Source organism: Triticum urartu, chromosome 4A, assembly GCF_056163025.1.
Source record: "Triticum urartu cultivar PI428250 chromosome 4A, HENAU_Tu73, whole genome shotgun sequence".
In the NCBI taxonomy this organism is placed as follows: Eukaryota; Viridiplantae; Streptophyta; class Magnoliopsida; order Poales; family Poaceae; genus Triticum; species Triticum urartu.
Genome location: NC_141876.1, coordinates 138,861,336 through 138,873,286, shown reverse-complemented (window position 1 = coordinate 138,873,286; position 11,951 = coordinate 138,861,336). Strand labels below are relative to the sequence as shown.

Genomic DNA, 11,951 nt, shown 5'->3' with positions numbered 1-11,951 from the left:
TTGACTGAAGACTTTCTCAATTTCCTCAGTTCAATTTCTTCAGTCTGTTTGTCTTCATCCTGTGTTATCCTGTGTTTATGCTTACTGTACTATGTGCTTGTCTTCATTTCATCATGATGACTATGCTCGTGCCCTGTTATGTTTACTTTTGAGTACTTATTCCGCTGCTAGTAGTTCTTCGCTAAGGAATTTGCTCACTTGCAAATTCCTTAGTGAAGAATTCATAAAAATCGCCTATTCACCCCCCTCTAGTCGATATAACGCACTTTCAATTGGTATCAGAGCAAGGTACTCCCTTGTTCTGTGTGATTTTGGTTTAACCGTCTGGAGTTTTAGTTATGTCGACTGCAGGTATGATCAAGGTCTCTGCTGGGTGTCCTACCTTCGATGGGACGGACTACTCCTACTGGAAGAATAAGATGCAAATGCATCTTGAGGCAATTGATAATGATCTCTCGTATGTTGTGGAAAATGGTGTTCCCTCGGTCACACCTTCTCTGAATGCTGCTGATGTGAAGAGATTCAAGCAACTCGACTCTCAAGCGAAGAATATCATATGTGGCCTTCTGAGCAAAGGACGGTATGGAAGAGTGAGTGCGTTGGAAACTGCTAAACTCATCTGGGATAGGCTGTCCAAGGTCAATGAAGGAGTCTCAACACAGCGTGACTCACGAGTTGATGTTCTTCGCAATCTCTTCAACCGCTTCAAAAGACTCGAAAATCAAAATGTTCAACAAACCTTCGATCGCCTCACTGACATCTCAAATGAGCTTCAAGCGCTTGGTGCCACTAACATCACCGACCATGAGGTGGTGAAGAAATTGCTGAGATCGCTTGATTCCTCATTTGATACTCTAGCGTTGATGATACAAGAACGTGTTGATTACAAGTCACTTGATCCCACTGATATCCTCGAGAGGCTAAATACTCATGAGTTCCAGCTTGCTGAGAAGAGAGATCTCTATGGTTCGAGCTATGGCAGATCACGTGCCCTGAAGGCCGAGGCAGTGTCTGACTCTGAAGATGAAGATTCTGGTAGCAGCCTTGGTGATCCTGAAGAACTGATCCATGAGCTAGCACTGCTCGTGAAGAAATTCCAGAAGTTCTCAAAACGTGGTCACTTTGGAAAATCCTCAAGGAGCAATGATTCCTCATCCAGTGACTATAAGAAGAGGCTTTGTCACATGCAAGAAACCTGGACACTACATTCAAGATTGTCCTTAGTGGGAAAAGGAATCAAAGAAGAAGAAATACAAGGATTACAGTTCTGATGATGCGAAGAAAAAGAAGAAATCATCAAAATCTTCATCATCAAAATCCTCGAAGTCTTCATCTTACAAGAAGAGCAGCTCCAAGAAAGCTCGAGCGTTCATTGGCAAGGAAATAGACTCTGAGGCTGAATCTGAGGAACATGAGGAAGAGGAGGCATCTAAGGAGTCTGAGTCTGGTGTGGCAAGCTTGGCTCTCGCTACTGCTTTCGTCAGCAAGTCCATCTTCAACTCTGAAGAAAATGGCTTCACCAACATGGCTGATGGACACAATGATGACTACGCTCCCACCTATTGCTTCATGGAAAAAGGTGCCAAGGTTCTCAAATACCCCTCCTCTGAATCAAGTGAGAATGAATCTGATGAAAACCTCAAACCCAGCTACTCCAAACTTGCTAAAATTGCTGTAAAACAACAAAAGGCTTTTGAAAAGGTTCAAAACATGCTTGACAAAAGTGATGATATGTTGGGTGAAGAAATGGATCGCACTAAAACCTTGACTGAAAATCTTCAGAGACTTCAGTCTAGGTTTGACAATCTTCAAGGTCATCATAACACTCTCTTATCTGATCATGAAAAGCTTTCATATGAATTTCTTCAAAGAAAGAAAGTTCTTGAAAAGCTAAGAGTGAGTTATGAAGATCTTCAGAAGGAACGTGATTCACTACTTGCTCAACAAATCAGCGCTTCTCAGGAAGAATTTGTTCCTCCATGCTTGAAGTGCATTGAACGTCAATTTGCTAATTCTTCACCTGAATGTTCAAATGCTGCTAATGTTTCAAATTCTTCACCTGCCTTTGCTATCACTAATTCCTCATCTGAGGACATTGCTAGTATCACTAAAGATGCAGGGCTGAAGGAATTGTACATGACATGCATATACAAAAGCCTCAAAGGGCATCTGACTCTTTGTGATGTGCTTAAAAAGAAGATCCTCAATAGGAACCCTAGGAAAGAGGGTATTGCCTTTGAGGAAACTCAATGCTAATGGTACATATTGGAAGCCTGAGCAGTACCCCAAAACCTCATGGGTTGCTGCAAAGGGACCTCCAGTTGATCCATCTAACTTATCTAGCTTTGCATGTGAATCTCCTCATTCTAATGATGAGTAATTTGACTCCAACTATAAACTGTTCAAAAATCAGAATGGTGAAATGTTTGCTAGATATGTTGGCACTAACTGCAGGAACGATCCTCCTGTGAAGAAAATCTGGGTTCCCAAAAGGTGCCTTGAAAGTCTTCAGGTGAATGTCCTCAGGACACCACCTGTGAAGAATAGGAACCCCAGATCAAATTCTTCATACGGACAAAATTCCTCAAAAGGATCAAAGTCCTCATATGAATATCATCGTGCTAACAACTCTGTTTCGTAGGGAAGAGCTAATGGCTATGAATATGAGCATTATTCTTCTAATCATTATGTTCATAAGTCCTCGAAGAATTTCTCTACTTATTCATATGCTTATCCTAACCCCTCTTATGTGAAACGAAATGGGTTGGCGTCTATGCCACCTTTCTCATATGGAGATCGCAGAGTGATGAACTCTTTGCCACCCCTTTAGATGTGGGTGGTGAAGAAAAAGAACTAATCTCTTCTGCAGGGTTAGGTCTCCAGACGAACGTAATCGTCTGAAGAATTTGTTGGAGGCCTGAGAGTGCCTGAAAGGACGCAGGCTAATCATGAAGAAATGAACTTTCATTTCTCACATCCTCATACTGCTTTATCTATTCTCTTGCTTGATGAAATTGATCTGATGAATTGATGTCATATTCTTCACTTATGAAGTATATGAGTTCGTAAGTTGCACTAATTCATCTGTAGGATGATCAACCCAAAGCCACTGAGTGGGTCCTCGATAGTGGATGTACAAATCACATGACTGGTGACAAGAATCTATTGATGGATGCTCCCTTATCACCATCGCATCTGAAGCATATCATCTTCGCTGACAAAGGCAAAAGTCAGGTATTGGGTCTAGGTAAGGTTGTGATCACAAAGGATCGACACATGGACAAAGTCATGCTTGTCGAGTCCTTAGGATACAACCTCATGTCTGTCCCAATGCTTTGCGATCTTGATATGGTTGTTGTCTTTGGCAAGTACCGTTGTGTTGTGCTTATGGAAGCTGACAATTCCAAAGTCTTCGAAGGCTTTAGGAGAGGAGACTTGTATATTGTTGATTTCTCTACAGGACCACAACCAGCCGTGCGCTTACTTGCAAAAGCTTCAGAAGGCTGGCTCTGGCATCGACGACTTGGTCATGCAGGCATGAGGAATTTGCACACGCTTGCGAAGAAGAAGCATGTCATTGGCATTGAGAATGTCAAATTCCTCAAGGATCACTTATGTGGAGCCTGTGAAGCTGGAAAGATGACCAAGGCCAAGCATCTAGCGAAGACAATCATGACTACCACTCGACCATTTGAATTGCTTCATATGGATCTCTTTGTCCCTAATCATTATTCTGCTGTTAGGAATGATGCATCTCTATATGGCTTTGTTATTTTTGATGATTAATCTCGTTACACATGGGTACACATTGTCACTTACAAACACGAAGTGCAGGAAGTCTTCAAACGATTTTCCTCGAGGGCTTCAACCAACTTTAGTGTGAAGATCAAGCACATCAGAAGTGACAATGGAACTGAGTTCAAGAATTCTGGTCTTGATGACTATCTTGATGAACTTGGTATCACTCATGAGTTATCTGCTCCTTATACTCCTCAGCAGAATGGCGTCGTGTAGCGCAAGAATAGAACTCTTGTTGAGATGGCTCGCACTATGCTTGATGAATACAAGACACCTCGTCGTTTCTGGATTGATGCAATTGATACTGCGTGCCACATCATCAACATAGTATATCTTCACAAATTCTTCAAAAAGACTGCCTATGAACTCCTCACTGACAAGAAACCCAATGTAAGTTATTTCAAAGTTTTTGGTGCTAAATTTTGGATAAGAGATCCTCATCACAACTCAAAATTTGCACCGAAAGCACATGAAGGTTTCATGCTTGGTTACGGAAAGGACTCGCACACCTACAGAGTCTTCAACAATGTTCTTCACAAGGTTGTTGAAACTATAGATGTGCGGTTCGATGAAACTAATGGCTCGCAAAGAGAGCACCTACCTTCTGTGATAGATGAACCAGCACCTGAGGAAACTATCAAGTTCAAGGCTACTGAGGATGTCATTCCTACTGAAGAATCTGCTGAAAAATTCATTCCAGAACATGAAGAACGTCGAGCTAATGCACCTGAAGAAAATACTGAAAAAATGGTGCTAAAGAAAATGCTGATCAAATTCCTCGACGACAACCAGCTCATCCTCATGTTGCCAAAGAAGTGCAAGTTGAAAAGATCATCGATGACATTAAAGCACCAGGTCCTCTCACACGCTCAAAAGCTTCACCTTTATCTAACTTTTGTGGGCACTATGCTTTTGTCTCTATCACAGAGCCCACTAAGGTAGATGAAGCATTTCTGGAGCCTGAGTGGATTCAGGCCATGCAAGAAGAATTACATCAGTTCGAGCTCAACAATGTCTAGGAACTGGTCAAACGTCCAGATCCTCGCAAGCACAATATCATTGGCACAAAATGGATCTATCACAACAAGCAAGACGAAAATGGCCTTGTGGTAAGGAATAAGGCACGGCTTGTAGCTCAAGGCTACACACAGGTTGAAGGAATTGATTTCAATGAAACTTTTGCACCTGTTGCTAGACTTGAGGCTATTCGCATATTACTTGCTTATGCTAACCATCATGATATCACTCTATATCAAATGGATGTGAAAAGTGCATTCCTCAATGGTAAGCTTGAGGAAGAAATATATGTTGCTCAACCCCCAGGTTTTGAAGATCCAAAGCATCTTGACAAAGTCTTCAGACTCAATAAGGCCCTCTATGGCCTCAAGCAGGCCCCACGGGCGTGGTATGATACTTTGAAGGAATTCCTTATGAATAAAGGCTTCAAACCCGGTTCACTCGACCCTACTCTTTTCACTAAATCTTATGATGGTGAATTGTTTGTGTGCCAAATATATGTTGATGATATTATCTTTGGCTGTACTGACCAACGTTATAGTGATGAATTTGCCTATATGATGAGTGAAGAATATCAAATGTCTATGATGGGAGAATTGAAATTCTTCTTAGGTCTTCAAATTCGTCAACAACGCAATGGCATATTCATATCTCAGGAGAAATACCTCAAGGATGTAGTGAGGAAATTCGGCATGCAAGATTGCAAAGGCGTCAAAATTCCTATGCCCACAAATGGCCATCTGTGCACTGATGAAAATGGTATCGACTTCGATCATAAGGTATACCGCTCCATGATTGGTTCTTTATTGTACTTATGTGCATCTAGGCCAGATATTATGCTTAGTGTTTGCATGTGTGTCCGATTTCAAGCTACACCGAAGGAATCACACCATGAGGCTGTGAAGCATATTCTTCGATATCTAGCTCACACACCAACACTTGGATTATGGTACCCCAAGGGCTCGGCTTTTGATCTCATTGGATATTCTGACTCTGACTATGCTGGTGATCGTGTGGACCGCAAGTCAACATCTGGTACATGTCATTTCCTAGGATGATCTTTGGTGTGTTGGTCCTTGAAGAAGCAGAACTGCGTATCACTATCTACTGCTGAAGCTGAGTACATTGCCGCTGGTTCTTGCTGTGCTCAATTGCTATGGATGAAGCAAACTCTCAAGGACTACGACGCCAACATGAAGAATGTGCCTCTCTGCTGTGACAATGAGAGTGTCATCAAGTCTGCTCACAACCCAGTTCAGCACTCGAAGACAAAGCACATTCAGATTCGTCATCATTTTCTTCGTAATCATGTGTTGAAGGGCGACATTTCTATTGAGCATGTGAAGACTGAAGAATAGCTAGCCGATATCTTCACAAAGCCCTTGGATGAGAAGAGATTTAGCAAGTTGCGGTGTGAGCTAAATATCTTAGAATCTTCGAATGTTCTTTGAAAAGGACACTCATCCTAACACTTATGTAAAAATTGATGACTTGGATGTGCAACACATGAAGAGACGTTTTTCTTCAATCAATGAAGAATAACACTCTAAGTGTGAAGAAATTAACGAAGAATTTGATTCTCAGAACCCTACGACAATTGTACGCGGTGTCTAAAATCATCATTCTTATACGGTGGGTCACGCCACCACCAAAGTTGAAAATCTTCAATTTGAGTTTTTCCTCAGTTCTTTGAAATTCCTCAGTTGCTTTTCAACGTTGCATTGTCTTCACTGTTTCCATCGTTTTTCTTCATTGGCTATATATATATATATGTGTGTGTGTGTGTGTGTGTGTGTGTGTGTGTCTATACATATATATATATATAGAAAAATGGTTGTGTACTCCTTGAAGTACGTACTCCCGCTTCTCATATACCACATAGATGAATATTTTATACCACTTTATTATTTTTAATATACTTCATTAGTAATTATTAGATACCCCAAAATGAGTTCCATGAAAAAATTCATGTGAGTAGACATATTTTTAAATGTTTACGTATATACTGATATGTTTGTACGTGAAAAAGGTATATTACAAAAAGTACATCGCAGATGATATTTTTTCAACAAAACTCGTATTGGGGTATCTTAAATATTTAATGAAGTTTATTGAGAATAATAAAGAGGTATAATTAATGCGTATATGAGGTATATTGAGAATGAGAGTACATACTCCCAGGAGTACAGAAGAGGAGTCCTATATATATATATATAATCTACATCATTCACTTATGGCTATTTCTTCAAGTTGATTTTCTGCTAAGTGAATGTGATCAGACCCTTCCCCCTCTATACTATACTCAACCCAATCTGTTCACAAATTCTTCATGTGCGTTCTATTCGAAACTCGTTCAAAATCTTCACTGTGTCCTTGTTAGCTGAAGAAATTGCGAACGGAACTTTAAACCTATCTTATCTAAATTTTCGGGTTTGCCGCTCAAACCATTCCGCATCCCATGATATACTTATCCATTCACCCACGATCGCACACGATCTCCACTTCTCAGTACGTGGGTGATACATGTCAAGCGAATGAGAAGGGTCAGGGGCACGTTCGTCCAAATTCTTCGGGCGAACAGTTTTTCATTGTGGCTATAAATACCCCCCTTACCCTTCCTCAATTCCTTTACTCCGCTCGACCTCTCTCTAGCTCGAGCTTCTCAAACCCTAGCGCCGCCGCTACATCATCATCGCCGGTGAGGAAAAGCTTCACTGTCTTGACCTCATCGCCATTGTACTCGCGCCGACCGCGGAAATCTTCACTCTGCCGCCGCCATAGCTGTCTTCCTCCACCAAGTTAGGGCGTGGAAGATTTGCACTGACGAACTTCACATCTCCACATTCCAGTTCATCGTGTTCTTCGTCCAAGGTAATTAAAAGTTACTTTTACTGCCCTCTTTGATTCAAATGATTTCTACAAAATCCTCAACGGTGTTTTTCTTCATATCTTCACACACTAAAACATCTCACATGTCATCTGTTCTTGATTCGTTTCTCTAAGTTATGTTTTTCTTCAAGATTCCTCAAATGTGTGGATTTTCGATCTATACATCTCTGGAACCTAAGACAAAGAACGCTTAGTGAAATTCTTCAAGACTCATCTGGTCAAATTCCTCAAACTTGTTCTTTATAAAAACCTTCTGAGAACACATATGACCTCTCCAAATTCCTTGCAACTATACTCTATTCACAGGTACTCATGTCAGCTGCTGAATCACTAGGTTCTCATCAACTTAACTCATTTGCAGCGTTCCTCGAAGAAAAGTTGCATACCTCTTCAGAGAATTCAATTGTTCAAATTCCTCAACTAAAGAAAATGGCTGATGGTAAGAAGCCACAGAAAGGAGGAAAGAGGCCTGAGGTCAACACTGCCTTTGAAATACCTGAGGACATCTATGTTGGGTACTGCACACCCCCTGAGGAAGATAAAAATCAGCGCAAGGTGCGCATTCAAAAGATTGAGAGGAGATGGGCAAGAGAGAGGAGGGAGTACAGATATGTCACTCCCAAATATATGAAGAAATTTGCACTAAATCCTTGATGCCCAAGACCTCCGTTGGCACATGGCCAAATAGCTGATCCCACCAGCCTCAAGCGCGGTGAGGATTATCCTGATGAATGGGCCAAGTGCCAGGCCAAGTTGGCCAAACAAGCAAAAGATGCAGTGAGGAAGTTCAATGAAGACTGCTACCGCTGCTACTGTTGAGGCCTCTGTAAAGCCGAAGAAGGCCATGCCAAAGAAGCCTGCTCACAAGCCTAGTGCTTCACGAGCAATGCCCTCACGGCCAAGTTCCTCAGCAATGCCCTCACGGCCAGATTCCTCAAAGCCCTCACGGTTAATTCCTCATGCTGCTCTTGCTTCTCCGAGTTCCTCAGCTGCTCCAAGTTCCTCAGCTGCTGCCACTCTTCTGAAGAAGACCACTACTGGACGAGGTCCTCGACCAAGTCCTCACAAGAAATAAGTTGCTTTCCAAGTGCCCTCTGATGATGATGAAGCTAATGATGAAGAACTTACTGAAATCATTAGGGACAGGCAACTCAGGGCCGCTTGAGCCAAAGGCAGCAATGTGCCATTAATGCTGGATCCGAAGTTGGTCCTAGAATTCATTGACTTGTGGCACAAGGACCCCAACACACCTCTGCCTGAGCTGAACCTCACTCCTGGTCAAAGTCATGTACTGACTCACTTCATTGATGAAGAGAAATGGAAATTTGAACAGGGAAGGAGGGTGAAGAAAGCGCAATACAAGAAAGAGCACTTTCTGAAACAAAATGTTCTGAAGCTTTCACCTGAAGAACTTGTTGCTCTTCAATCTGAAATTAAGAAACTGAGTGATGAATTTGATCGCTATTATGCTAACAGGCTCAGAGCCAAAGTCAGATTTGTAAAGATAACTGAACAGTTCACTTCCAATGTTGCAGCCCCAACGCAACAGGAAATTCCTCAGGCTGAAGCATCTGCTCAGCCGACTGAAGAAAATGCCAGCACCGCTGATGACAATCAGGCTGCTGAAGAAAATATGAGTTCCTGGGCTAATGACTGCATTCCAGCCGCTGAAGAAATTGCCAGGGCATCCACTAGTGGTGCGCCTGAAGAAAATGAAGAAGTCAGGGCAACTGCATCAGCTGTACCTGAAGAAATTCAACCGAATTCCTCTGCTCCTCCTGCACCTACACCAATTCCTATCCTTCCATCTGCATCAGATGTGAAGAAGACCAAGACTGCAGAGCATGCAGCAGTGAAGAAAAGGAAGGCATCAACTTCATCAGATTCTTCAGCTCAGAAGAAGATGAAGCCATTGACTAGCTCGTTTGCAAACGCCATTGATGCCGTTCCTATCTCAACCATGCCATCAAAGGACCTTATTCCTTTTGATGAAGAATATGTGATTCCAAGTGAATCTGATGAAGAGAATCCCTCTGCTGCTTCATCAGATAAGATGGATGAAAAATTGAAGTGGATACAATCCCTTCAACACCAGTTGTCTCCTCTCCTATGCCTCAGGTTACTGCTGAAGAGGCTGGCGTTGAAGAAATGGGATATGCAGATGTGGACATTGGCTGTACCACACCCATGCTAAGTGATGAATTTTGGGAAATTCAGCTCCCCAACTCTCCACTCTTCACACCATTGCAACAAATTCCTCAGTCCCTAGTAACTACTGTACAAATGGGATCTGATGAACCACATGCCACACCGTCTGTCCATGAAGAAATTCCGGCTACTAGTGCTGAAGATCATGTAGATGAAGAATTGAAGTCCAAGGATGCCACTGAAGCAGCACCAGAAATTCCTCAGTCTATGGATCCTGAGATCGAGATCCCGGAGGTTGTGATGCAATTGACTGACACTCCTCACCCCAAGCCAAAGGATCCATTCTCAAAGAAGCAGAAATTCAAGGCTGATGATTTCTTCGGCGAGCATGTGTTCTTCACTAACTACAATCCTTATGACTCTGCTCGTCTAAGGAGGAAGCGTTTCTGGACTGCAAGCCAGGCCAACTTCTATTCTTCACTGCTTTTCAACAAAGACAAAATCTTCTACCATGAGCATATTCCTCACGTGGGCATGGAATCATTACCTTGCTTCTCTCATGTGCTCAATGTTCTTCATGATGCAGGCCTCCTCAACTTTTGCTCTGACATCGTTGATTGGAATGAAGAGCTTATTCTTCAGTTCTACGCTACATTGCATATCACAGGTGATCCTGAAGATATCAACACATGGGCTTGGACTAGATGACCGAAAATACTCACTATAAGGCACCGGCCTCTGAATTGCTTCACGCCCTGCCCATAAGTCCACCTAGTGAAGGAGATCGCTGCCTGTATCATGAACCAGAACTCACAGCTCATTACATGCAAGTGTTAATGAAGCCTTTGAAGCCCGGTCAAGCCCCAAGGACCAAATTCCTCGTGAAAGATTTACTCTATGTGCCAAGAACCGTCTATCACATTCTGACGAGGACAATGAGTCCCATCAAAGGCCACGACTCATCTGATGAGGAAATAGTTGGCATGATGAAGAATCTGCTATTCAACATCATTCATAGCATTCCTATCAACTATCACGATTTCTTCATGAGGACTCTGGCAAATGCTGCACTTTCTCCATTTGAGCTAAAACCTTATGCTCCCTGGATTATGAGATTCCTCAGGACAAGGTCTTCACTCAACTACAAGGCTGATTTTCAGAATCACCTTAGCTATCTGCCCCCGATTGAAGTCCTCAAGCAGGCTTTTACTTCAACTGATGAAAAGGGCAAGGCTCCTGCAGTCATTGATGAAGGCATTCGTCCATTGGATGGTCAGTTTCGCAAAGCTGCATCTTATTCCACCAATGATGACTCTACCACACATGACTCTGCTGCCAATGCACCCAAGTCTACTCCTCAAGCCACTGCTCCTCGTGTGATGACTGACCGTGAACTTCTGCTTAGTCTTCACCAGAAGGTGGATCGAAACCATAAATGGGTTAAGCGTCAGTTTGGTTCATTTCTTCACAACATGACTGCTACACACAATGCAGTGAAGAAAAACCATTACTACCTTCATGAAGTCTTCGGTCGCACCTGGGCCATTCTATCACATCTGTATGGTGAAGATCTCAAGAAAATGGGTCTCAAGGAAGATTTTGACTGGTCTGCACCTCCATCGAAGAAATTCAAGAAGGTTAAGGTTCCTTCTTTGGTGTCCAGCTCATATTCTTCATCACGCGACACCGATGAGCATGAAGACTTGGACGACATTGCGGCAGGCCCTTCACCAACAAATGACCCCAACAACGCTGGTGCTCCTTCATCAACTTGATATTCTTCAGGGGCGTTAGTCCTCATTTTCGATCCTTTTGGTCATTCGATGACAAAGGGGGAGAATTTTGAGTTAGTCTTCAAGCGGGTCTGTCTATATGGGCGTTTTTTTGCTAAGTTACAACTCTTGTTCTTCTGAAACTTTATTGGATCGAGTTGTAAACTTAAACCCGATGGTGCTCTGATACTTATGATGTTCTTTTTCTGCATGCTTATTCCTCATATATGTTAATGCACGTATGCTGAATTACATCAGTCACCATATTTCATCATGCATTTCAAATTCCTCATTATGATATGTCAAATGCGTGTATGAATTACAAGA

The 11,951-nt window shown here is 42.4% G+C and overlaps 1 pseudogene; it reads left to right on the top strand.

Moving 5' to 3' along the window:
• Nucleotides 1–338: 338 nt before the first annotated feature.
• LOC147975145 (uncharacterized) lies at nucleotides 339–10,560 on the top strand (annotated as a pseudogene).
• Nucleotides 10,561–11,951: the final 1,391 nt, after the last annotated feature.